Below are 27,516 nucleotides of genomic sequence, written 5' to 3'. Positions count from 1 at the left end.
CCGCTCACCAGCAAGACACAACATCCGAAGAGGGTCCAGCTCACCAGGAAGACACAGCATCCGACGAGGGTCCAGCTCACCAGGAAGACACAGCATCCGACGAGGGTCCAGCTCACCAGGAAGACACAGCATCCAACGAGGGTCCAGCTCACCAGGAAGACACAGCACAGCATCCGACGAGGGTCCAGCTCACCAGGAAGACACAGCATCCAACGAGGATCCAGCTAACCAGGAGGACACAGCATCCAACGAGGGTCTCGTTCACCAGCAAGATACAACACCCGACGAGGGTCTCGTTCACCAGGAAGATACAACATCCGACGAGGGTCTCGTTCACCAGCAAGATACAACATCCGACGAGGGTCTCGTTCACCAGGAAGACACAGTTGGTGAAGGTCTGGCGAGACGCTTTCAATGAGAGAGCACGGGTGATGTGCAGGAGAGAGAGAGCACTGGTGATGTGCAGGAAAGAGAGAGCACTGGTGATGTGCTGGAGATAGAGCACTGGTGATGTGCTGGAGATAGAGCACTGGCGATGTGCTGGAGATAGAGCACTGGTGATGTGCTGGAGATAGAGCACTGGTGATGTGCTGGAGATAGAGCACTGGTGATGTGCAGGAGAGAGAGAGCACTGGGGATGTGCAGGAGACGGACAGTCATCATGCATGGTACGGTAGTAGCACCCCAAGGGCCAGGTACGCTCTTGATGCAGTGGCTCGAAGAGCCAGGTACGCCTTCGATGGGGTGGCCCAAGGGCCAGGTACGATCTTGATGCGGTGGCTCGAAGAGTCAGGTACGCCTTCGATGGGGTGGCCCAAGGGCCAGGTACGCTCTTGATGCGGTGGCTCGAAGAGCCAGGTACGCCTTCGATGGGGTGGCCCAAGGGCCAGGTACGCTTTCGATGGGGTGGCCCAAGGGCCAGGTACGCTTGCAATGGGCGAACTGTTCAAGCCTTCTTGATATTTTACATATTTCCATGGGAAATCTGGGGGTGGCTGTTGCGAAGGCTCTCAAATGGATCTCCATATATGGGGATAAAAGGCTGTCACTTGGATCTCCACATATGATGATGATTTATGGCCCATATGTGGAGATAATGGAAATATCCAATGCTGACATCGGATTGATGTGGGAACCCCATATAGGGATGTACACGTGTGTCATCGTCAAATGCGATTGGATAGCATTGTCATTATGACACACATATAACTAAAAAGTATAAAAGGATTACAGTCAGAGACTTAAGGGAGAGAATATCTTCTAATATCTTTGGCCTGAGTCAGTGGGATAGGACGGAATATCTGGCCAAGCAAATTATAACATCCCGGTTAAGTTCGTATCGAACACCACTGTCGTGGGTCCTAACTAAATAACCAGCACTGGTTCGAGCTATTTTACAATGCGCATGTTTCTTTCCTTGGTTACGCTCCTGTATAGCGGCGTGCCCAGAAAGCCAAACTAACCAATCACATATTGATTATTCTAAAAAACTATTGATTATCTGATAAGCAGCAGGCCAGCAGAGCACTACTGCAAGCAGGAGGCAGCACTGACTGACTGACCTGTCCTGGTCTAGGAGAGATTTTTTGTTGTTGTAGTGCTGAAGCGATGCGCTGCGTGTGCCTTTTTGATTGGCAGCCAGGCCAGGCAGGCAAATTCATCTAGATAACTTAAAATCTCTGTCCTATAAATGATGCAACTGAAACTGATATGACAGCAAATATAGGCCTACCACTGTGTGCTGACGGAACTGAGAGTGACCACTGAGAGTGACTGTGGAAGGAGTTCTGCATGTCAAACTTTGTGAATACATGGATATGATGAATATACATTTGGTAAAGAATGTCACATGCAGGGGAGCTTCTGGACAACCACGTTTGTCCTTATATGTCCTTGTATAATTCCTTAAATTCACCGGTAGGGAATGCACGTTTTTTCACATTTCTGTGCAAAGCACAGTCATGAGCTATATGGTTCATACTCATTGATATGATTTTCATATCCCAATGCATAAATACTCACCAGAGACATATACGCTGCACAAGAGGCTGACATGTGCATAATGCTAACCTTAACTATAACCTTTCTGACCATGTTATTTTCATCCTGTCTGTCTAACACCTTAGAAGCTTATCTGTTGATCAGGGCAACAGGGAGTGTAAAAACCTCATCGCCCCATCACTTTATGTGATGTTTATAACTCTGTATGCAATAGACTAGAATAGATGTTTATCTGCCGTTAGGTTCCTCTTTTCTGTTCCTTGGTACTGCAGAGCGCTTCTATAACAGGATGCCTCAGATGGAAGCGTCTCGCCACAGAAGGGGCCCCGGATGAGAGGCCCCACCTCTGCCTGCCAACTCAGTCAACTTCCCCATATAAACAGATTCTCATAATGTCACCTTATGTACAGTATTCACAAATTCTCAGAAATATTGGGGCGCCCGCTGGCCTAGTGGTCCAGGCACATGCCACATATAGGCTCTGGCCTGACAGCGTGTCGTGTGTTCGTGTCCCGTTCATGACGACCTTTGCTGCTTGTCTCTCCCCTTCTCTCTCTCCCTCTTTCCTGTCCATCTTCACTTGATACTATCAATAAAGGCAAAAAAGCCAAAAACAAATCTTTAAAAAAAAATATATATATATATATATGTGACTTTGTGAACACGGGGCCAGGAGGTGTGGCTCCTGTATAACTGTCTGTATACATTCCCTATGCATTTGTAATAAACGCAGAACACATTGAACTCAAACGCTTGTTTGGACTTCAGTCTGTTCCCGGTGGCCACTGTATCTTGCTGCTATTCTGAGACTTTGACAATCATCAATCCTTTTTCTTGGGTTCACTACTTTTTGCATCCACACTTGTCTGTGCAGACTTACTGTAAGAGCGCAGATAGCAGAAAAATCACACTCATCCTACAGTTGGGTGCCACCGATATTGTCCCTTATCATTTGACCCATTTAGGCCTGACCTCAACATTTTAAAAAATCCTTCTAAATCCTCCAGTTTTCTGAAATAAATATTTTCACTATTTTTCAAAAATAGCAGATCTACAAGCTCGTAGCGCTATGAGCTTGTAGATCTGCTATTTTTCAATAGCTAAATTATAACATAATGTTTAAAACACCAAAAGGGGTTCCCGTCCAAAATGGGTTAACTGTCCTTTTGCGCAGATCACGCAAACCTCAGCAAAAAGAAAAGGACAATATCGATGGCCTCCAACTGTAACAACACATCTGGTGGACCCACAGAATGAGTAGGAAAAAAATTGTGGAATTTTATCATGAACATTAGTTAGGAGGACCAATTATATGAAGACACCGGTAGGTTGAAAAGTGGTGAAGTGGTCCTTTGTAAGAATACTAATAGACAATGTAACCATATTAGTCCATTAGGCTACAGCCAACACTGCACTATATTACATATTACACTGGATTGAATTAGTTAAAGTGAAGTGTATCATGCAGGGCCAGGCGTACTTTGTTGTAATTCAATTAATATTGTAGCATCCTGGGATTTCACTCAGATTTTATTCAGCTCCAGCCTCTATATCACTTGAAAGTGATAACTGCTTAGTTACAATTTACAATTTAGGCATTTAGCAGACAGTCTTAATCCAGAGCGATTTACAGGTTACAGGGAGCACATGCACCCTGTAACTAAACAGTACATCCATCTTCAACCGCTTATCCGTAGTCGGGTCGTGGGGGCAACAGCTCCACCAGAGAGCTCCCAGAGTCCAGACATCCCTTTCCATAGCAACATTAGTACCTTCCTCCTGGGGGATCCCGAGGCGTTCCAAGGCCAGTGAGTCGATGTGATCGAGAGGCGCGAGAGGCATCCTAAACAGATGCTCGAACCACCTAAGCTGGCTCCTTTCCTGGCAAAGAAGCAGCGAAGGGAGATGCCAGCTACCTGTCGAAGAAAACTCATTTCGGCCACAGAAGGCAAATAGGATTAATGTTGTCATAAAAGAAGAGGATCCAAGGCACTCTGTTCCAGTGAGGTGGAAGGCATTTATTGGGTTTAAGGCATGGCAAAGAGCATTACAAAAAAGACCAACGCGTTTCGGCACTCAGCCTTCGTCAGGGTCCCATGGACCCTGGATTAATGTTGTTTGTAACGGGGATGACATTGGATCAAAGTCGGCAGTAACGTATTATATTAGACCAGTCTTTGTCAGGGGAGGGTGATCGCTTTTAAAAGAAGGCAGACGGACACCTCAAATAGTGACAGCCAGGTGCGTAGGACCACCAGGAAGGTCAACTCAAAACATATAAACTTAAAGTTGGATGATTACATGTCCTTGAGCTTTATGGGATTAAAGGTATACATACAGAGTATAGGTGTTTGTTCAGCCTCTTCATGAAGACTACTTGATGTGTCTCCAACAAGGAGAAGGAAGGTTGTTCTATTACTGCAGCCAGGTTGATATTGAGAAACTGGAAGAGCACTGCTACGCCAGAGATCACAGACTGGACCCAACTTATGACGGAAACTGCATCCTTCGAATACTCAATTGCCAGGAGGAACAATGTCAAAGGAAAGTTCCATGAAATAGGGGACTACTTTTATTTGTATATTGAAGGATGGTTGCATTAACAATTTGTAATTGGTAATACATTACAGATGATATAATCACTACTGTTAACAACAGCATGTGGAGGGGTGTTGTCCATTGGGGTTTTTTTTTTTGACTGCTAGTTGTGTTTTGTTTTTTGTTTGTTTTTCTTGTCTCTTTCTTTTGTGTAAGTCATGTGTATTTTGTATGCTTTATTGTAAAATAATTAAAAAACTGTGATGACAAAAAAGAGAAGGAATTAAAGGCTGTTCTATATTGTTATAGCAGAGTGGAGAAAGCTCCTATCAAGTCATTTGGTGTGTATTTCCAGGGTGGTGGGCTGGTAGTATACGCTCTGGGTGATTTCCAGGGTGGTGGGCTGGTAGTATACGCTCTGGGTGATTTCCAGGGTGGTGGGCTGGTAGTATACGCTCTGGGTGATTTCCAGGGTGGTGGGCTGGTAGTATACGCTCTGGGTGATTTCCAGGGCGGTGGGCTGGTAGTATACACTCCGGGTGATTTGACCATGGGATGTGAGCTTGGGTCAGCAGTGCTTGAGAGATTATAGTCACTGGACAGCTCGGTGCATTTTATAAAGAACAGTTGTTGCTGCAACTGTTCGACGATGACTCAGATTATACTGATGGCATACTGGTGCTCATCCACCCCAATGATTTTTAAAGGCTTTTTATTATTATTATTATTATTATTATTATTATTATTATTATTATTATTATTATTATTATTATTATTATTATTATTATTATTATTATTATTGAGGGGTGCCTATGCCCAGCATTGTGTGTTTGTGTGTACCCCTTGGCGATGATTTGATTGGCTGAGCACGGAATGTGAGGATAAAAAAAAAAGTTTGAGCACCACTGAATAACAACGTACATTTGGATTGTAAGGATTTAGAAGACAAATTGGCCTCAGGTCTCAATTTCTTGCCACAATGAACAAATTTCAGTTCTCAAGTGAATTCCTATGATAAATGGACGTCAACTACTGTGCACAGTCAGTAAATGTTAAAATATAGTCAAAAACCTTCCCATCCAAATAATGCCAGACAGGTGAGCAACTGCACTCATTAGTGCTGACCATGAACAGCTGTGGGAACAGCAGCTAGCCTTAAAACCTCTGCTGAGGGCCAGTCAGTCACTTCTTCCTGCAGCACTCTGCCGATTGCCGATCTACAAGCTCACAACGTGGTGTGAAGTGACGCGCTGTGAGATTGTAGATCTGCTATTTTCACTAGTTTGGGTCCCAGGGAGACATTACATTTCTCTTTTGGGTCACAGTAGCTCTGGTCCATAGCTCGAATGCCTTCATTAGAGCTACAGTACATGGGACTGTTGTCTTCCTGCGCTTGCATGAAATGCAGACCGGCCTTGCGGAAATATAAAGAATGTTTTACCTACTGACCAATACAAAGGCAACCATTAAGGAAAGTAGGCGTTCTAATAACACAAGCCGCCTTTGTGTGGGAAAGAAAGGATTACCAGAGAGTGATGAAGAAATTGGAAGATATGTGATCGGGATGAGATCGGACACACAAACCGACAGGCTTTTCAGTGATCCTCAAGCGGTGGGAAAGTTTGTGGAGAGAATGATTGGCAGGGTGAAGTCAGTGAGGATTACCAGGAGTGGATTGGTGGTAATAGAATGTAGGAACAGAGTACAAGCAGAGGAAGCAGTACAGATTCAGTATACTTTAATGAATGCAGTGAATATACTAGCTTTCGTGTTAGGCCTTTCGAAAGAGCACCACTATGCTATTGCTGCCAAGAGTATGGCCACGTAGCGTCTGTGTGTAGGGGAAAGAAAGGATCATGTGGGAGGTGTGGGAAAGAGAACTGTAAAGGAGAGTGTGAAGGGAAAGAACAAGCTAAATCCATGCATTGTGAAGGAGAGCATTATATGCTGGGTCAGAGAAGTAGTGTCCGAGGAAAATGAAGGAGATTAAGGCACACAAGATGAAGGCAGAAATGAGGGAAATGTCTTATGCAGAGGTGGTAAAGAGAGTGGAGAAGCACGATGGAAAGAGGGAGACAGAAAAAGAGGAAAGGGGAAATGGACATGGCATCCTTGTCTGTATGGATAATACTCGATTTGAGTTATAAACTCTGCTGTCGAAATATCAAGGCAGCGATCTACTCTTTCACCCCAGAGAGCGCAGCGGCTTATAAGTAATCCCGCTGGTGTCGCTCTTCAATGAGGTCACAATGAATCGCGCCATATATGGGATTCCGGGTCAGACATGCCCTAATATGGGTAACATGAAGTAGAGGGTAGCACCTGACCCGACTTCAGTTAATTCAATTAAGTCAATACCAAGGCACAGGATTAACACTAACTGCGGCTTTGAACTCAAAGCTTAAGAAGTGCTAAATCAACTTGAGGCTGACAAGTGACAAGCATGCCTTGGTGAAGTTCTGAATGTACTTTGTGTTAAAATAATGGATGGACATGGATAAGTAATGGTCCCATTTAAAGTATTATAGAAAATAAAGCAGGCTATAGGGCGTGGCTACATTGTGATTAATTGACTACTGCCAGATATAATCCTAAATCCAATATGTAGCCTACCACATGTACAGTATATAATACTTTTATGTAGCCTGCATGTTACAATTTAGGTATTTATTTATCAGGTGCTTTTATCCAGAGTGACTTACAGTGCAGGAGTATTCAAAATAAACCCTATAATGAACAACAGAGTAAATAGAGTGCAAATAAATCAATTATAAAGTGCCACAAAGTAACAGGATATCGTGTGGGCTACGTCTCAGAGGGTGTGTGTGGGTCACTGTGGGGTGCTTGGTGGGGGTGGGGCGCGGGGTTGTGTGTTGCGTCGGAATGGCGATGCGTTTAATCGTCGGAGTGGCGGGGTCTTTAGAAAAGGGGAGAAACCCCGCCATTCCGATCAATGGAAGTCAATGGTCGGAATGGCGATGCGTCGGAATGCCGCTCTGTTCCCCAAACATACCATCTGTCTAAACAACATGCTATCTAAATAACCTGATTAGCATTTTGTAGAGAAGCAAACATTGGACAGGGTCTTGTGTGTGTGTGTGTGTGGGGGGGGGGGGGGGCTGATCTACAGTAAGCATGTGGGAAGGGGTGTATAGTGGAGCATTATGCTATAGGGGGGTGCCATGCCCTTGATTGCCTTATTAGTTAGTGTGTTTGCAGCTTGCAGTATATATTGCCAGACTTTATTCCAGAGATGTGGTTTGTGGATCAATACATATCATCATCATACATCATCATCATCATCATCATCATGCTGTACTTAGCAAGCTAAGTGTGGTCGGTGCAACCCGTCATTATTACCAGTGTGAGTGTTTGGAATTAGATGTGTGCAGCAACCGGCAATCAAGCCAACAAATTGTTGTGATTACCATGAAATTGGGACCGCATGCTCTTTGGAGAGACATCCCCTGCATCTCTTCTCTTTTTTGGCTTTTTGCCACTATATCGTTCGTGGTGGAACTAGGAAGGCAGGCGCGTCCACCACCATTCACTAGGAAGGCAGGCGCGTCCACCACCATTCACTGTGACACCCCCACTAGGAAGGCAGGCGCGTCCACCACCATTCACTGTGACACCCCCACTAGGAAGGCAGGCACGTCCCCCACCATTCACTGTGACACCCCCACTAGGAAGGCAGGCGCGTCCCCCACCATTCACTGTGACACCCCCACTAGGAAGGCAGGCGCGTCCACCACCATTCACTGTGACACCCCCACTAGGAAGGCAGGCGCGTCCCCCACCATTCACTGTGACACCCCCACTAGGAAGGCAGGCGCGTCCACCACCATTCACTGTGACACCCCCACTCTCACAGACAGGGGATTTCATCCCCACCACTTTTTTTCCAATTGGACTCTCAGCAACAACTCTGTTTCCCCTATATATGAAAGCCTATTGGCCCATTTAAGATTGATTGACTGCCATTTTTGCCTAGCCAGTAGCCAAAGCATGCCTGCCTGAGAACTTTGGCTGGGAATAGGCTAACAATACAACAAAAAAATATATAAAACGCCAGATTCGGCGCGTGGGCATCGTCCCCTCCCCACGCTCTTCCCCCCCCCCCCCCCCACCTTCAGATACCCTGTGACACCCCTGTAGGAAGGGATGACCATTTCCACCTCTTTTGTTTACCATTGAGATCAGCCGCAAGTACACAGAGAGCCTCACTAATGCTAACTCTGTGTGTGTCATAGGAGAGCTGTGGGCAGTTCAGAAACCCGTCCTCACAAAACCTATGAGTATATAAGATACTACCAGTAGTAGTTTGGGGGCTACTAGTAGTACTACTCCCCTACTAGTAGTACTACTCCCTAGTCGACTACTACTACTCCGTACTACTCAGTAGGGATCTAATACAGCTGGAAAAACAATTATGGCAGCCGACTTGGTAGCATGCTGTGCTAATCACTAGACTCCCAATCCACACCTCCCGGATTCGAATATCGCTGCTGCCACTATTTTTCCAACAACCGCCGACCTGTTTTTTTTGGTCAATAAAGTATAGTTTTAGACCACGACGGAGAGGCGCAGTCTCTAGCGAACTTGAGCCTCGAGAGACACCACCGAGCGAGCTAAAGCATGCGAGTTGCCGTGTCGAACGTTGTGAAGTTCGCTAGAGCCGGATTATGGACAGAATAGTAAATCATCCGCCCCCCAAGGCAATCCCACCACGGAGCAAAGCCAGGCAGTGCTGTCCTCCTGGGATAGAGGCACAGAGGGTGGCTGGTGAAATTTCGGGGAGGACAAGTGGGGTCGCCTCAGGGACAGACAGATGTAGAACCAGAGAGTTTGTTCCGAACTGAGTTTGTACCTCCAGGACAAACTTGTAAGTGGTTGCAGTGGACTGTATCGTGTATCTGAGCCGCATTATGAATCTCCTTTGGAGCTATGATTGCTCTGCTGCAACTTTTACAAGCAGGCAGCAAGAATGATCTTGCACTTGCTGTAGGGGATTCTGTGCCTCTGTGGTTCAGTATAGTCAGTGAGACTATAAAATAATGTAGAAAGAAAGTTAGGCTGAAAATATGTCTTAAATGTTACTCTTTTGCATTGGTGAGGTCCACCAGTGCTGGACTTTAAAAACTAGAAAAAGTGCCCTTCTGGGCACAGGTCTCCACCAGGAGGATAGGAGTGTGTGTGTGATGTTTGGCAAAATGTTTAGGAGCAATATAAACGTGTGTGTGTGTGTGTGTGTGTGTGTGACGCGGCTTGTCCTGTTGTAGCGCCACCATGAGGCTGATTTGTAAACTGTCAAGTGGCATGTCTTCCAAAGCCTAGTTGGAATATGCATGCACAGTTTCACCACAATCGGACGCTGCGTTGAGTAGTTGTAGCGATTTGTACAAAGCGGGTACAAAGCGAGCTACATCTGAAAAGTGCACAAGTGCACAATTTCACGGAAATCACACGATGTGTTCATGATTTGCAGCATTTTGTTTGAAACTGAGCACTCCTGCGAACTTTGGAAGCCAATCTTAGCCAATCAGGATGGAGTCTGAGAAATCTGAAAGACCCGTTTCGTTGAATGGCTCTAGAGAGACTGTGTACCAATTTGCGTGATGTTTGGACAAAATCTGTAGGTGTACTGTCCAAAAACTTGTTTTGCACAAAGCGGCCTCCTGGTGGCGCTATAACAGGCCGTTCTGAAATTTTTGGGGCAGAGGTTCATCGTTGGCATCCAGGGAGTGTGTGTGCAGAATTTGGCATCGACCGGGTTAACGGTGCCGGAGATTAGCTGTTCACAGACGGACGGACGGACACACGGACGGACGGATGGACACACGGACGGACACACGGATGGACGGACGTGTGCAAAACATACTCTCTCCCCATGCCTACGGCCTGGTGGAGACAATAAGAAAAACAGGAAAGAGCTGCTGTGGGTAAGAGTAGAGGTGGCTGGGTACTGATGGGTAATCAATCACTTTCACTACCAAGAGGAGAAGCGGGCAGGCAGAGACAATATGAAGAGAAAGGGGATTCTGAGACACAGGGCAGCGAAGTGGAAAAGACAAAGAGAAGATTTGATCTTGATGTCTCCTCTCCCAGCCAAAGGGTACAGGCTTTAAACACACAGCCAGTGGGCCTGGGACTCTGGGAGATGACTAATAGCCCAGGCAGGATTTCACCATGGGGTTTATTTCGAACCTACAGTGACTGAAGATAGATAGATAGATAGATGTTTGCATTTGTGACTGACAGACTGACCGACTGACTGACTGACGGGAAATGCACGATTCCATAGTTAACTGCGACCTTTGGTCGCAATAAAATTTGCAAGGAATTGCAAGGAATATAACAGCTGCAAATAGACATTTATTTTTCACATGCAAAGGCTAATTGTTTTCTACTTTGCTCAAAGCCCACAGCACTGTAGGTCTAAATGCAAATGATTGTTTGTTGCCTTGTGAAGAAATTGAGCTCCTTATATGATCCCCATGCCTGAGGGGGAGTAGATCAATGAGATGGTTTCACTCATCATGTACTGTAGCCTAGTGTTTATTCTAGTTCCAACTTGAGGTTAATAGGACAGATGATATTAGGTCTGTCCTGTTGTATACTATTTGTTTGTTAAAATTGTGGCTGTGGGGTACGGAGCCCCTTCATTGTACGTACAAGATTAAATATATTTTGAATGCATGGCCATTCAGGGGCTCCGTAATACGGTAAAATTAGCAAAGTGGGTTTTCTATATTGTTGAGCCTATTAAATAATTCCTATTTAATACAGATATTTTATGAAACAAAAAGCTCTGTTTTTGTTACACCACAATGTAAGTTGTGCCAAAGGAACAATTATTGCGGTGATGTGTAATTTTTACTTTACATTATCTTGCCAAAACATTTGTATTTGTAAGGGTGCAGATTGCAGAATAACCTGAATTATAGTGTGTCATCATTATTGTATACTGTATCCCATATCGTTTTATACATCTAAGCCCAGTTGGGTGAGCAAGAGTGTATCCAAAACAACTGAAAGATGTGGAACCAATTTATTTGAAACGCAATGGAGCAAATAGCATTTCCTCCAAAAAGTGTTTCAAAGTACGCTGAGGAATTCAGCTTGAGTTTGAGAGCAACTCAAAATGCAGTCTATGACGAACTGGAAGGGTATGGAAAATGAAAGCCTGCAGATCTATACTTACTTGCGTTCCGGTGTCTCCCACCGAAAATAGCCGATCTACAAGCTCACAACGGAACGTGCTGTGACGCATTGTGAGATTGTAGATCTGCTATTTTCAGTGCGAGACACGATGTGCAACCAAGTACAGGTATATGAATCAGGCTTAAAGATGGAGTGCTTTTCCAGTTTTTCATGTGTTTATGAGGTGACAGTACTTCATTAGACAGACCCCCTGGTGTGATTGTTATTATCAATGATGTCTTCCCTTTGTATTTAGGGTTTCTTCCTGGAGGCTGAAACCTTGACAGTCAAATGTGCCAATGAAAAAACAGTGATATAGTGACATCACGATATCATCACCTCAATATCGATATCAATACCTGATTATCATGTTTTAGGGTGGACAGAATCACGGCACTCCATCTTTAACACATTGGACAGATATGCTGGAACAGCACAGTACAGTACAGTGTGTATCTTTGAAGAGTGTGCTGTCACGCAGTTAGTAGTAGGCAGATTTTTGCTGACAATTCTCCCCTCTATTCCACTCCCTCTGTACCGAGAGAAATATGTGTTGTGAGTGTTTCTTCTCGGAGGTTATGTTGAATAAAACATGGCATTGTTGTTGCTGATGCTGCGGCTCTGGTATGGTTGTTCCGTGTCACAGTGACACACACCGACATATAACCTCATGTGCACCACATGAGGTTACCACAATGAACCCCAAGCCACCGAACAGAGCTTTAGAGAAAATACCTTCGAAATAAAGGAAAAGCTGTGAAGCACATACAAACCGAAGTGTCGGGATCATCATCATCACATGGTATGACTGCGGAAAAATATATTTTTTTCTCACGTGCTGATGTACATAATTGAATATGTACACAAAAATAGGCTTCACCTCAGAATGCCTTTCTTTTTTTTTGTTGAGAGAGATACACTTCATTAACCCCCAGGGGGGGATTAAGGAAGGTGTGAGTGTGAACAAGCCAACCAGGAGCTTCAGGGATCGAGGGCTGGGGGGAAGCTGCCACTGGACTGTAATCACTTCTTATATGAAGAGAAGAGAGAGAGAGACACACACACACACACACACACACACACACACACACACACACACACACACACACACACACACACACACACACACACACACACACACACACACACACACACACACACACACACACAAACAGGAGGGTAACAGAAAAGGTGAGAAATTAGAATGAATGCTGTGATTTTTGTACGTTTTCTGTTTTGTATGTGGCTATGGAGTTAACATTACTCTAATAGACCCCCAGGTGTTTTGTATGTGTCTATGGAGTTAACATTACTCTAATAGACCCCCAGGTGTTTTGTATGTGTCTATGTAGTTAACATTACTCTAATAGACCCCCAGGTGTTTTGTATGTGTCTATGGAGTTAACATTACTCTAATAGACCCCCAGGTGTTTTGTATGTGTCTATGGAGTTAACATTACTCTAATAGACCCCCAGGTGTTTTGTATGTGTCTATGGAGTTAACATTACTCTAATAGACCCCCAGGTGTTTTGTATGTGGCTATGGAGTTAACATTACTCTAATAGACCCCCAGGTGTTCTGTATGTGTCTATGGAGTTAACATGACTCTCATAGACCCCCAGGTGTTTGTATGTGTCTATGGAGTTAACATGACTCTCATAGACCCCCAGGTGTTTGTATGTGTCTATGGAGTTAACATTACTCTAATAGACCCCCAGGTGTTTTGTATGTGTCTATGGAGTTAACATGACTCTCATAGACCCCCAGGTGTTTGTATGTGTCTATGGAGTTAACATTACTCTAATAGACCCCCAGGTGTTTTGTATGTGGCTATGGAGTTAACATTACTCTAATAGACCCCCAGGTGTTCTGTATGTGTCTATGGAGTTAACATGACTCTCATAGACCCCCAGGTGTTTGTATGTGTCTATGGAGTTAACATGACTCTCATAGACCCCCAGGTGTTTGTATGTGTCTATGGAGTTAACATTACTCTAATAGACCCCCAGGTGTTTTGTATGTGGCTATGGAGTTAACATTACTCTAATAGACCCCCAGGTGTTTTGGATGTGGCTATGGAGTTAACATTACTCTAATAGACCCCCAGGTGTGGTTATAATATGCATGTCTTCCCTGCATGTGTATTTTGATCTTCCTGAAAGCTGAAAGCCTTTGCGTCAAAAAGGCCAAATTGAAAATACACCACTTTAGCGACATCATAACCGATACCCCTCCCCTATTATCATACACCAACAGCTGTGGATGAGGCTTAAGTTCAGGTGGGTGGTACACTTTCTGTACACATTTTAGAGGAAAATCTTCCTCCTGGTATAATCATAATACCTGATGAACATGTTTTAGAGGGGGGGAAAAGTACGGATTACTGTGGCTAGGACTCGAAGTCTGGCAGTTTAACATAAATCATCTCACAACCATTATGTTTCAACGGGACATTGCTATTTTAAGATGCAGCAGCAGTAAATAAAAATGACTGAAGGCATAAAACTCTTGGCGACAGGGGCATATAGGAGAGTAGCCCGGGGGCATAATGACAGTGATCACTGATCGTGCACACTGTCGCAAACTTGCAAAAATAATCTGAAGCGCAATGACAACATTTACAGCAGTGGTCCCCAAAGTGGGGTCCGGGGACCCCCAGGGCTCCTTGAGGGAGTTCCAGGGGGTCCCCAGCTAAATGATATAGTTTGGAACCAAAATCATGGAAATAGAGCACGCTTCCTTTTACAGTACAGTTCCTCCTTCCTTACTGGGTACCTATCAGGTAATTACATGGTAGTTGTCAGGAAATGACCTATTAACAACTGGTAATTTCCTGGTAGGCTACTACCCACGTGTTTCATGGGTAGTACCCATGTAAACACAGTGAATACAGTTACCATGTTATTACCTGGTAGTTGTCAGGAAAATACTTGGTAATGACCTAGTACCTACTGGGTAACTTGCCTGGTAGCAGAGTAAATACCTGGTAGTTGTTGAAAATACTTGGTATACCTATAGTACGTACATACCTGCAACCAGGGTATCGTGCCTGGTTGCAGAGTAAATATTTATAAATACCGGGTAGTTAGCTGGTAATTACATAGTAAAAACGTATAAATACCTGGTAATTGTCAGGAACATACTTGGTAATTACCTGGCAACCAGTGTGTCATTTACCATGGTAAGTTCCATATAATTACCAGGAGATTATACAGTACATAGTTATACATACTGGGTAATACTTGGTAATTACATAGTAATTACTGAGTAATGTATCTGGAAGTTACCATGTAATTACCAGGTAATTAATGGGTAAATACTTATAACTACTACCTGTTTGTTACCTGGTAATACCAGGTACTTACCTATTATTACCTGATAATTACCGTACCGTAAAATTAAGGGTTACCCATAAATGAATATGTACACAAAAATAGGCTTCACCTCAGAATGCCTTTCTTTTTGTTTGTTGAGAGAGATACACTTCATTAACCCCCAGGGGGGGATTAAGGAAGGTGTGAGTGTGAACAAGCCAACCAGGAGCTTCATGGATCGAGGGCTGGTGGGGGGAAGCTGCCACTGGACTGTAATCACTTCTTATATGAAGAGAGAAGAGAGCGAGAGAGAGAGAGAGAGAGAGAGACACACACAGGAGGGTAACAGGAAAGGTGAGAAATGAGAATGAATGTTATGTCATTTTAAAGATGGTAGTGCTGTGATTTTTGTACGTTTTCTGTTTTGTATGTGGCTATGGAGTTATAACATTACTCTAATAGTGTGGTTTACTCTAACCAGGTGTGGTTATAATATTCATGTCTTCCCTGCATGTGTATTTTGATCTTCCTGAAAGATGAAAGCCTTTGAGTCAAAAGGCCAAATTGAAAATACACCACTTTAGCGACATCATAACCGTAACCCCTCCCCTATTATCATACACCAACAGCTGTGGGTGAGGCTTACTGTAAGTTCAGGTGGGTGGTACACTTTCTGTACACATTTTAGAGGAAAGTCTTCCTCCTACTATAATCATAATACCTGATGAACATGTTTTAAAGGGGGAAAAAGTCACGGCTCCATCTTTAATGACTGTGCCAGTATACGGATTACTGTGGCTAGGACTCGAAGTCTGGCAGTTTAACATAAATCATCTCACAACCATTATGTTTCAACGGGACATTGCTATTTTAAGATGCAGCAGCAGTAAATAAAAATGACATAAAACTCTTGGCGACAGGGGCGTATAGGAGAGTAGCCCGGGGGCATAATGATAGTGATCACTGATCGTGCACACATGTCGCAAACTTGCAAAAATAATCTGAAGCGCAATGACAACATTTACAGCAGTGGTCCCCAAAGTGGGGTCCGGGGACCCCCAGGGCTCCTTGAGGGAGTTCCAGGGGGTCCCCAGCTAAATGATATAGTTTGGAACCAAATGGACCCTTATGGGTCTGTAACTCTGAGAGTGTACAAATGGAACCAAATGGACCTGTTAGGGTCCATTTGGTTCCATTTAAATTAACATTGATTTTACAATATAAATTAGGGGTCCCAAAAGCCATTAATGGGGGTCCGTAGATTATTGCATGTCAAACTGGGGGGGGGGGGGGGGGGGGGGGGCCTTGAAATTGAACGGGTTGAGAATCTCTGCTAGAGCCGTAAAAATATTTTCTTATGGTGGTGTCCCTGGCATATCTTTTCAAACGGGGGGTCCGTGGGCCAACTAGTGTCAATTTTGGGTGTCCTTTACATGAAAAAGGTTTTGGGAAGCACTGATTTACAGGCTATACACCTCTCATGGCGAGGCCGTCCAGGCCAGGGGCCACGAGGTGCCAGGCCATCTGTCCATCGGCTGCATACAACGAATCCATCAGAAGGCAAACCCGTCACCAAAAAGGGCACACCGATTTAATGGATGAGCCGTGAGATGCTCTGCTGAATAAACAGAGCCTTTTTACCATGTAAATACTTTGTTCATGAGATGCCGTTGCAGGAACATCCTGTCCTTGTAGCCTAGTATAGAGGGTATGCGCATGCATAAAGTGAATGGCAGATCGAGTGGCAAATCGAGTGGCAAAGTGAGTGGTAAGGTGAGTTTAACTCCGTTTAATGTCGTTTAATGCAATCAGATAGGACTTTTCTGTTTGGATGTATGGGCTGTCAAGGCCAGAAAGTAGACACTCAGTAGGCACTCCTGCATAACTTCCGGGTATGATGATGATGTCACGCGCATACCCTCTATATAACATTGTAGAGTGAAAATATGTTTGCTCAATAAAGAGGGGGAAAATATCTGAATTAAAGCTACTAAGTTATAATACATAAAAAGCGCATGATTTGTGTAGTTAATCACGCGATTAATTGCATAATAATCATATATTTTTTATTGGCTCAAACTCGAATGATAAACTGAAAAGCAGTGCATTGGGTTGTATACATCCATTCCGAATGTATTTTTTTAAAAACTGTTGTTAATTACCAGCAAAGTCTTTGTGAGTTATAACGAAGTAGCCTAGATCAGGGGTTCTCAACGTTTTTGGCCGGGGACCCCCGAAGATGCTTTGGCAATGTCTCGGGACCCCCGCCCCGCCCCCTCCCGACCCCCAATATAAATTGACTGCTACAATAACCTTAATAATAGAGACAATACACCATATAATAATACATTAATAAATAAATACTGAAACCAGATATAATCATTAGGGAGGAGTATGCATGATGTACTATGTGTACCATGTAAACTCTTAATTTCCATTTTCCAGCAATTCAGTTGAAAAAAATAAATAATAATCTTTTTTTAAATAATTTGGGGACCCCCCGAAATAATTTGGCGACCCCCCGAGGGGTCGCGACCCACGGGTTGAGAACCCCTGGCCTAGATTAAATAAGCAGTTGAACTGCTGCCCACACGGAAAGGACTTATATGAAATGTATATGTTCATATGTGCATTATGAGACATATATGCCACATTCAGGTCCATATATGTGCATATATATGCATCGTATAGATTATAGAGCATAGCTCTCATATATTGACATATTCATGTTCATAATATTGCATATAGATCACAATGCATCATATTTAGCTCCTATATAGTGCTGCTTTAAGACAAACAGTTGTTTGTGCTTAATGTGCTTAATAAATACAATGTATATATTTAATTACTAATTGAAATAATGTGTAATTTCCTTATCATATGAGTTGATATGCCTTTTTTCATTCATTTATTGAATAAGCCATTATAAGCCAAGTAAATCCTTCTTGAATCTAATGGTAGGGAAAAGCCACTAGTGTCGTTTGCCACTAGCAAAATTGGCTACAGCTAGTAATTACAAACGGATGCCTTTAACAGCTGGCTGCTTTTAAAATGCAGAGCAGCATGCTGTGAGCACCCAACATGACTAACACATTTACTCTAAAAAGATGGCTGTGTTGAAACCAGTGTTTTCACAACACCATAGCAGATAACATGGCCCCAAATCATCACTGTGTTTTGTCATGTCCAGTCTCAACACAACCATCTATTGATATTTTACAGCACTCTGTGCCTCCGTACATTGACAAGCTTTATGTTGATGCTGATCTTCCTTTTCCAGCAGTGTGTGTTTGTTGAGATTCTGGACATGACAAAACACATTGATGATTTAGGCCATGTTATCCTATGGTGTTGATCCACTGACAGATACATGTTATCTGCTATGGTGTTGATCCACTGACAGATACATGTTATCTGCTATGGTGTTGATCCACTGACTGAAAAATTAACACTGGTTTCAACACAGCCATCTTTTTAGAGTACATTGTGCTTCAGTATGTTGACAAGCTTCATGGAGATGCTAATTTTCCTTTCCAGCTCGATTTGGCACCTTCCCACAGAGCCAAAACTACTAGTAACTGGTGTACTGACCATGGTATTACTGTGCTTAACTGACCAGTCAACTGGCCTGACCTGAACCCCACACAGAATCTAGGTTGTCAAGAGGAAGGTGTGAGACATAAGGCTGAACAACACAAATTAATTTATGGCTGTTATCAAAGCAAACCTGGACTTCCATAACACCTCAACAGTGCCACTGGCTGATCACCTCCATGCCACGCCCCATTGATGAAATGATTTGTTCAAAAGTAGCACAGACCAAGTATTAACTGCATACATTAATATATTGTTCAGATGGTCGTCATTTCTCGTTTAAAAAAAGGTCTCGTAAAATATTCCAATTTATTGGGATAGGATTTTTTGATTTTCATGAGCTGCTGTACGCCATAATCATCAAGATTAAAACAAAAAAAGGTTTTAAATACTTTACTTTATGCACAATGAATTGAGCATATATGAAAGTTTCACTTTTTGAATTATATTACAGAAGAAAATGAACTTTTACAAAATATTCTAATTACATGGGATGTACCCTTATGTGTGCTCACAGTCACAGCATGCTGCTCTGCATTTTAAAAGCAGCCAGCTGTCAAAGGCATCCGTTTGCAATTACTAGCTGTAGCCAATTTCAAATTTTGTTGAATTATTACTAAATTATTTTCGAACTGATTTAATTTAGGGGTCCAATACTTCACATGTAGACAACAACACTAGTGGCTTTTCCTACCATTGTAGATCCAAGAAGGATTTACTTGGCTTATAATGGCTTATTCAATGAATGTTAAAAAAGGCATATCAACTCATAAGGAAATTATGTTATTTCTATTAGTAATTAAATACATACATTGTATTTATTAAGCACATTAAGCACAAACAACTGTTTTTGTCTTAAAGCAGCACTCTAGGGCAATACATAATGAGTACCACAGACGAAAAACAGTCTAAGTCCAAATTTCATTCTGACCCCTCCACGAAAAGGCCTCGTTGTCCTGAAACCTTATCTATCATTTATACATTATGGATCAATAGTGTGGACTTAGACTGTTATTCGTCTGTGGCATTGACAAAAAGGGAGTCCACACACAAGGCAAACCTTTTATATTACATATTCATTATTCTAAATTAAAATAAGTTAGGCAATAATCAAATAAACTGGTATGAGATGTGATAATGTCAGTAATCAGTCATGTATGCAGTATATGGATGTATGGTGTGTGCTGTGTGTGAGTGTTGTAAAAGGTGTGCAACTATTTTGGGTGGGAACCCCTTTTGGTGTTAGCATTATGTTATGCTTTAGCTATTGAAAAATAGCAGATCTACAAGCTCATAGCGCGCCACCGAGTGGCGCGCTACGAGCTTGTAGGTCTGCTATTTTTGAAAAATCGAAGAACCACTGACAGAAACATAGCTTTTTCAGAAAACTGTCAGGATGTAGAAGACATTTTTAGAATCTGATCTCAGGTCAAAATGGGTTAAAAGGAAGGTAAGAGAGCTGGCTTGAGAGCATGGAAGGAGAGGCCCTTATATACTCTCCCAAACTACACCCCACTCAGGTGTACACAGTTGGCCTGACGGCATGCTCCACTCTGCCCTAATCCCCCAGGCTGCCGGATAGCCTACTGTGCAGAGGTATGTAAACTTTCCTCTTCTACCACGGATTTGAACCCGGTTTCATGCGCAAGTGCTGACATTTTTTATAATAGAGCCTGTCTGCTTGCTCAGGGAATGTATGTTTTCTAATCAAAATTAAAATCTCCAAAGTAACTAGTAACTAATGTTTTCAAATAACTGTAGTGGATTTAAAAGTTTTTTTTGGCTCTGAGATGTAGTGGAGTAGAAGTAAAAGTATTGGAAATTGGAAATACTCAAGTAAAGTACAAATACCTAAAAAATGTACTTGTAGGTACAGTACTTGAGTAAATGCACTTAGTTACGTTACACCACTGTCCTCCAGTAACGCTGTACGGCTGTACTTTTAATGTCTGGTCTCTCTCTCTCTCTCTCTCTCTCTCTCTCTCTCTCTCTCTCTCTCTCTCTCTCTCAATTCAATTACATTTCAATTCAATTCAAATGAGCTTTATTGGCATGAGAAAACATACGTTTACATTGCCAAAGCAGAAGTGGAACAGACAATCAAAACAGAACAATGTATTTACAAATAAATATATATTGGATATAAATAGGAATTAAATAAAGGTGTAAACAGAGCTGTGTTCTATTAGCACTTTGGGTAATACTATCTTGTGAAACTATAAAAAGCATTTTCTGTCAGAGATAGTTATACAATATACATCCATATAGAATACGTTAGTTTTATACTTTTGATAAACAGTGTACACATATGGTTTGTATTCCTTAAGGTGCTTGTATTCCATTTGACATCCTTCTCCTGTCACAGCAGCTCACAAATCTCGCTGCTGTGTTTGCACATTGTTGTACTTCACCCAACAGATATGGGAGTTTTTTGTCATTTGTCATGTTTTCAAACTCTCTTTGGGTGATTGTAATCCGTGGAAAGTACATGTCTCTGATGTCTTGGTACAGTGGACAGACGGTATGTGTCTCTGATGTCTTGGTACAGTGGACAGTATGTGTCTCTGATGTCTTGGTACAGTGGACAGTATGTGTCTCTGATGTCTTGGTACAGTGGACAGTATGTGTCTCTGATGTCTTGGTACAGTGGACAGTATGTGTCTCTGATGTCTTGGTACAGTGGACAGACAGTATGGGTCTCTGATGTCTTGGTACAGTGGACAGACGGTTAGGAAGTGTAGCTCTGTCTCTACCTCGTTTTGTGTGCAGTGGGTGCACAGTCTGTCTTCTCTTGGGAGCCAGGTCTGCCTATGGCGGCCTTTCTCAATCGCAAGACTGTGTTCACTGAGTCTATATCGAGTTAATGTTTTCCTTAGTTTTGTGTCAGTTACTGTGCTCAAGTATTCTGCTACTGTGTATTCTCTGTTTAGAGCTAAATAGCATTCTCTCTCTCTCTCTCCCTCTCTCTCTCTCTCTCTCCCTCTCTCTCTCTCTCTCTCTCTCTCTCTCTCTCTCTCTCTCTCTTCCCTTTGTGTCTCCTCTGCTTTCCCTCTCATATCCTCCTGTCTCTCAGCATTCCGCATTACATTGTTTCTGTTCATTTCCTCTATGCTTTGTTCCCTCCCGTCTTCTCTCACCATTCTCTGACTCCTCAATAACTCTCTCCTGCCAAACGGTATACAAATCACTGAGGGCTTTATTCATCTCATTCATAAAAGCAGAAGCAGAAGACATTTTGCTGTGACATGCTCTGCAGAACGTGCAAATAATAACATAATTACAAAATGATAATATTGTATGTACTGTATACAATAGTATAGTGTAGTGTTCAAGGTAGTACTGTACATCTTGTGTACAGGTACATACGTAAGAGTAAAACGTATTTTTGTTTGGCTTCCTTCAGACAAAAACAGCAAACACAGCAAGTATACACCAACCTGTAGTATAATAGAGAAGCACAACTAATTACGATTCGGTGCTGGATCTGTTGTCCGGATCGGCTATAGAGCGTCGCAGTCCCGCCCCCATTCATGACGACGCCAGGCCCAGGAAAATGAATCCCAATGTATTTCTCCCATAGACATTTCAAAAAGTATTTATGTAAAGACCTTAAAGCCAACTCGAGTCGTGACAAATCATGACAACAAACACAATATTTTGGACCAAACTAATAATTACAAAGAAGAAAAACGACAAAAAAAAGTGTTGTAACCTGCTGTTTTTTCTACCTTCTAATTCTTTGTTTGGCCCAAAACATTGTGTTTATTGTCATGATTTGTCACGACAAGAGTTGGCTTTGTTCGCGGCGTAAACGTCTTTAAATAAATACTTTCTGAAAAGTCTATGAGGAAAATGAACGGGGATTTATTTTCCGGGTCTCTCGAGGGGGCAGGACTGCAACGCTCTATTTTCACTACTTCTTAAACATTATTATTTTTATTTATTTTTATTCATGGGATTTCTTAGATTTTTTTTTATTCATAAAAAAATGTGCATTTTGGGGGCTTTTATTTCATTTTTTAAACAAATGTAGGAAACAAAAATTAAATGGGTAGGCCTATTTAGACACGACCCATGCAAATTGGTCCACAAGCCACATGTGGGTCCCGACCCACTGTTTGGGAAACAGCGTTCTAAATGATTATATTTACAATGACATTTTTAAAATACGGGTAACATGATGGATGGGTATCAAGAGACGACATCATGATGGATATATAGGCACGGTGACGTCGTGACTGCAACGTATAGTGCAAGCAGGAGCAATACATCAACTCATATGTCTGGGGATGAATGACATTGAACTAGAAGCAGTCCACTAGTCAAATTATCCTATATCAATGCTTCACGATCACGTATAGATCCAGTGGTTGCCTGTCAGGTTTCCTCAAGCTTTGGACAACAAAGTCTAGGGCAAGTGCTAGTGGAATGGTAAGTGGACTCTTAACCCATTTTGGGCGGGAACCCCTTTTGGTGTTAGCATTATGTTATTCTTTAGCTATTGAAAATCACACCCCGTGTGAACTGAGTGGTGCAACTCCCCCCCCCCCCCCCTCTCTCTCTCTCTGGTGGACCCTGTTGGAAACAAGTGTAATGCTTAATTGGGTCGTCCACTCACAGTTAACAGCCTTTGTATTGAGTTTGTGCTCGAAATGTACTGTAATTCTGCAAACTGTTAATAAATATTTCAATCAATCAATCAAACTCTCTGTCTCTCGTTAGCAGGCAGCAGTGCAGCACTATCTCTCTCTGTTTCTGGCACAACAGCGCCACTTTTGGTACTGATTGATTGGTACTCGTGCTCATAGTGGTCACATAGGTGAACATGCACACATCTACAAGCTCGTAGCGCGCCACTCGGTGGCGCGCTAGGTCTTGTAGGTCTGCTATTTTTGAAAAATCGAAGAACGACTGACATAGAAACATAGCTTTTTCAGAAAACTGTCATTTTCAAACAGACATTTTTAGAATCTTATCTCAGGTCAAAATGGGTTTTAAGAGGTGAGTCTTCCATGTGATACTCGTACTGATAATCGTACTGATCCGAACTGATAACTGCGGTCTTGTCCATTGATAACAGTCGAAGCGGGTGGCAGTCTAGCCTAGGGGTTTGCAACGTTTTGGAAACAAAGTGCCACGTTTTTATTTTCTAGATGTGCCATGTCAATTTTTGTCAACGGTAATTTTAATGATAATCATTTTGATTGTTCACAAATGTAACTGTGGGGTTTGATTTGGGCAGCGATAGGTGGAGATGGGAGTGGCTCATGGGAGCAGTCAGTGTCAGTGTAAGGTGGATAGTTTTCCGCGAGTCACAAAAGCGGAAGTGCTGACTAGATGTAACCCCTAACTTCGATAAAGGTAAAGTCTTGACTTGAGGATTGTCGAATAGATAGTTTAGAGGTGAAATGTTTAGCTTGAGTTTAGGATTTGAGTTAGATTCTTAACTAACACAAAAGCAAAACTATAATCCGATAACGATTAATTCTGGCACGAGGCCTTATAAAAGGAGGGAGTGACGTAACGACTAGGTAGTCGTGACGTCAGCCACGCTGAAAACCTCAGACAGATCGTGGTAAGGGTCAGGAACCGCCGATAGGTCGATGTGTTCCGGGGGAGGAAGGTCGGAGGTGGAACCGGGAAGTGAAGGAGTGGTGGCAGAACCCAGGCAAGTAGAATGGCAAGCAGGGCTCCAAGAATCGATTCGGCCGGAGTGGTGGAGAATGGGTTCATGCAGATCGAGCCAAGGCCGACCCAAGATCAGGGGAAGCGGGTAGTCCCCGTCGGGAACCAAAAGACAGATCTGTTCGCGGTGATTACCGGAGAGGACCAGGCCGATAGGAACGGTCATGTGACTGCAGAACAAGTAGGAGCCATTGGCACAACGGAAACGAAGGGTGGATGGAAGGGGTTTCGTGTCGATGCCCAGTTTGTCAACCGCGGAGCGAGGGATGAAATCACCGTGCGCGCCAATGACGAAGAGAAGAGGGATCTTCAGCTCCCGGTCAAGCCAAGATACTGAGGCCTCGAGGGATGGCCGTTGAGGGGAACGATTTCCCTGAGACACGGCAGGCTTCCTGGCTGGTGGGGGGTTGAATCCAGGGTCCTGGCCTTGGGACCCGTCACAAAATGCGGGAGGAGGAGGGCGAGCTTCTCCCCGGAAGGAGAGGAACTCCTGGTATGCAGCCTGCCGGTGCGCCTGCTGGCGGGCATTGAAGAAGGCTTCGAACCCAGGATCTTCGTCAGGCACACGCAGGGTGTGAGGGGGAGCCGTCCCACCTGTGCTGCTGATAGAGGAGGCGGTGGCATGCGGTTCAAAAGCAGCCCGACCGGAGACAGCGGTGGCAGGGATCGGTGTAGAATCCCCTAAGGGGGCCAACTGAGGAAAATTATTAGTCATGTGTTGGCTCCTACCAGTAACACCACTCAGAAGACGGAGACCTTGAACCTCGCATCTGAGGTCGTAGACCTCGGCTTGTAAGTCGGCGTCCTTGTGTAGGATCATCGAAGCCCCATCGATGTGGCCTACCACGCTATCCAGGGCATCATTTCCACCTGCATTACGGGGTACAGGGCTGGCCGTACAAATCGGGGAGGTTGGTCGGCGGTTCAATGGAGGGTGTTGGGCGTTCGGTGGGAGAAATTTAATTAAACCAACGTCGGCCCCAGCTGGAGGCTGGATACCCCCAGGTGGGAGGGATTCATCTGGGTTTTGGGAGTTTGAAGTCATGATACTACCGCTGTGACCAAAATTTGATCGGATTATACTGTAAGGTGGATAGTTTTCCGCGAGTCACAAAAGCGGAAGTGCTGACTAGATGTAACCCCTAACTTCGATAAAGGTAAAGTCTTGACTTGAGGATTGTCGAATAGATAGTTTAGAGATGAAAGGTTTAGCTTGAGTTTAGGATTAGAGTTAGATTCTTAACTAACACAAAAGAAAAACTATAATCCGATAGCGAATAATTCTGACACGAGGCCTTATAAAAGGAGGGAGTGACGTAACGACTAGGTAGTCGTGACGTCAGCCCTGACAGTCAGGGTTTTTTGAATGGCAGGTGTTTGTGATTGTGACTAACGAGGTTCAGTGGCGTGCACAGATAGACACTAGGGGGTGCTAGAGCACCCCCTGCCCTTTTGGCAATGTGCCCTTTTGAAAAAAAAAATGAAAAAAAACTTTTTCTTTTTTTTTGGATTTTTCAAAAATAGCAGACCTACAAGCTCGTAGCGCGCCACTCGGTGGCGCGCTATGAGCTTGTAGATCTGCTATTTTTCAATAGCTAAAGCATAACATAATGCTAACACCAAAAGGGGTTCCCGCCCAAAATGGATTAAGGCAACCGGCCGGTTCCACGCGCTGCACAAGGTGCCCTTTTTTAACTTGAGCACCTGCCCCTCTAAATGTCTGTGCACGCCACTGACGAGGTTGATCTCTATTTAGTAAGTAGAGTGTTGGGCCCGGGGCTTGGCCACACAGAGAACAGAGAGTGTTGGGCCCGGGGCTTGGCCACACAGAGAACAGAGAGTGTTGGGCCCGGGGCTTGGCCACACAGAGAGCAGAGAGTGTTGGGCCCGGGGCTTGGCCACACAGAGAACAGAGAGTGTTGGGCCCGGGGCTTGGCCACACAGAGAACAGAGAGTGTTGGGCCCGGGGCTTGGCCACACAGAGAACAGAGAGTGTTGGGCCCGGGGCTTGGCCACACAGAGAGCAGAGAGTGTTGGGCCCGGGGCTTGGCCACACAGAGAACAGAGATTGTTGGGCCCGGGGCTTGGCCACACAGAGAGCAGAGAGTGTTGGGCCCGGGGCTTGGCCACACAGAGAGCAGAGAGTGTTGGGCCCGGGGCTTGGCCACACAGAGAGCAGAGAGTGTTGGGCCCGGGGCTTGGCCACACAGAGAGCAGAGAGTGTTGGGCCCGGGGCTTGGCCACACAGAGAGCAGAGAGTGTTGGGCCCGGGGCTTGGCCACACAGAGAGCAGAGAGTGTTGGGCCCGGGGCTTGGCCACACAGAGAACAGAGATTGTTGGGCGCGGGGCTTGGCCACACAGAGAACAGAGAGTGTTGGGCCCGGGGCTTGGCCACACAGAGAGCAGAGAGTGTTGGGCCCGGGGCTTGGCCACACAGAGAGCAGAGAGTGTTGGGCCCGGGGCTTGGCCACACAGAGAGCAGAGAGTGTTGGGCCCGGGGCTTGGCCACACAGAGAGCAGAGAGTGTTGGGCCCGGGGCTTGGCCACACAGAGAGCAGAGAGTGTTGGGCCCGGGGCTTGGCCACACAGAGAGCAGAGAGTGTTGGGCCCGGGGCTTGGCCACACAGAGAGCAGAGAGTGTTGGGCCTGGGGCTTGGCCACACAGAGAGCAGAGAGTGTTGGGCCCGGGGCTTGGCCACACAGAGAGCAGAGAGTGTTGGGCCTGGGGCTTGGCCACACAGAGAGCAGAGAGTGTTGGGCCCGGGGCTTGGCCACACAGAGAGCAGAGAGTGTTGGGCCCGGGGCTTGGCCACACAGAGAACAGAGATTGTTGGGCGCGGGGCTTGGCCACACAGAGAGCAGAGAGTGTTGGGCCCGGGGCTTGGCCACACAGAGAGCAGAGAGTGTTGGGCCCTGGGCTTGGCCACACAGAGAACAGAGATTGTTGGGCCCGGGGCTTGGCCACACAGAGAGCAGAGAGTGTTGGGCCCGGGGCTTGGCCACACAGAGAGCAGAGAGTGTTGGGCCCGGGGCTTGGCCACACAGAGAGCAGAGAGTGTTGGGCCCGGGGCTTGGCCACACAGAGAGCAGAGAGTGTTGGGCCCGGGGCTTGGCCACACAGAGAGCAGAGAGTGTTGGGCCCGGGGCTTGGCCACACAGAGAGCAGAGAGTGTTGGGCC

This window comes from Electrona antarctica (assembly GCF_951216825.1).
Source record: "Electrona antarctica genome assembly, chromosome: 10".
Lineage (NCBI taxonomy): Eukaryota > Metazoa > Chordata > Actinopteri > Myctophiformes > Myctophidae > Electrona > Electrona antarctica.
Note: the sequence above shows the minus strand (reverse complement) of the source record.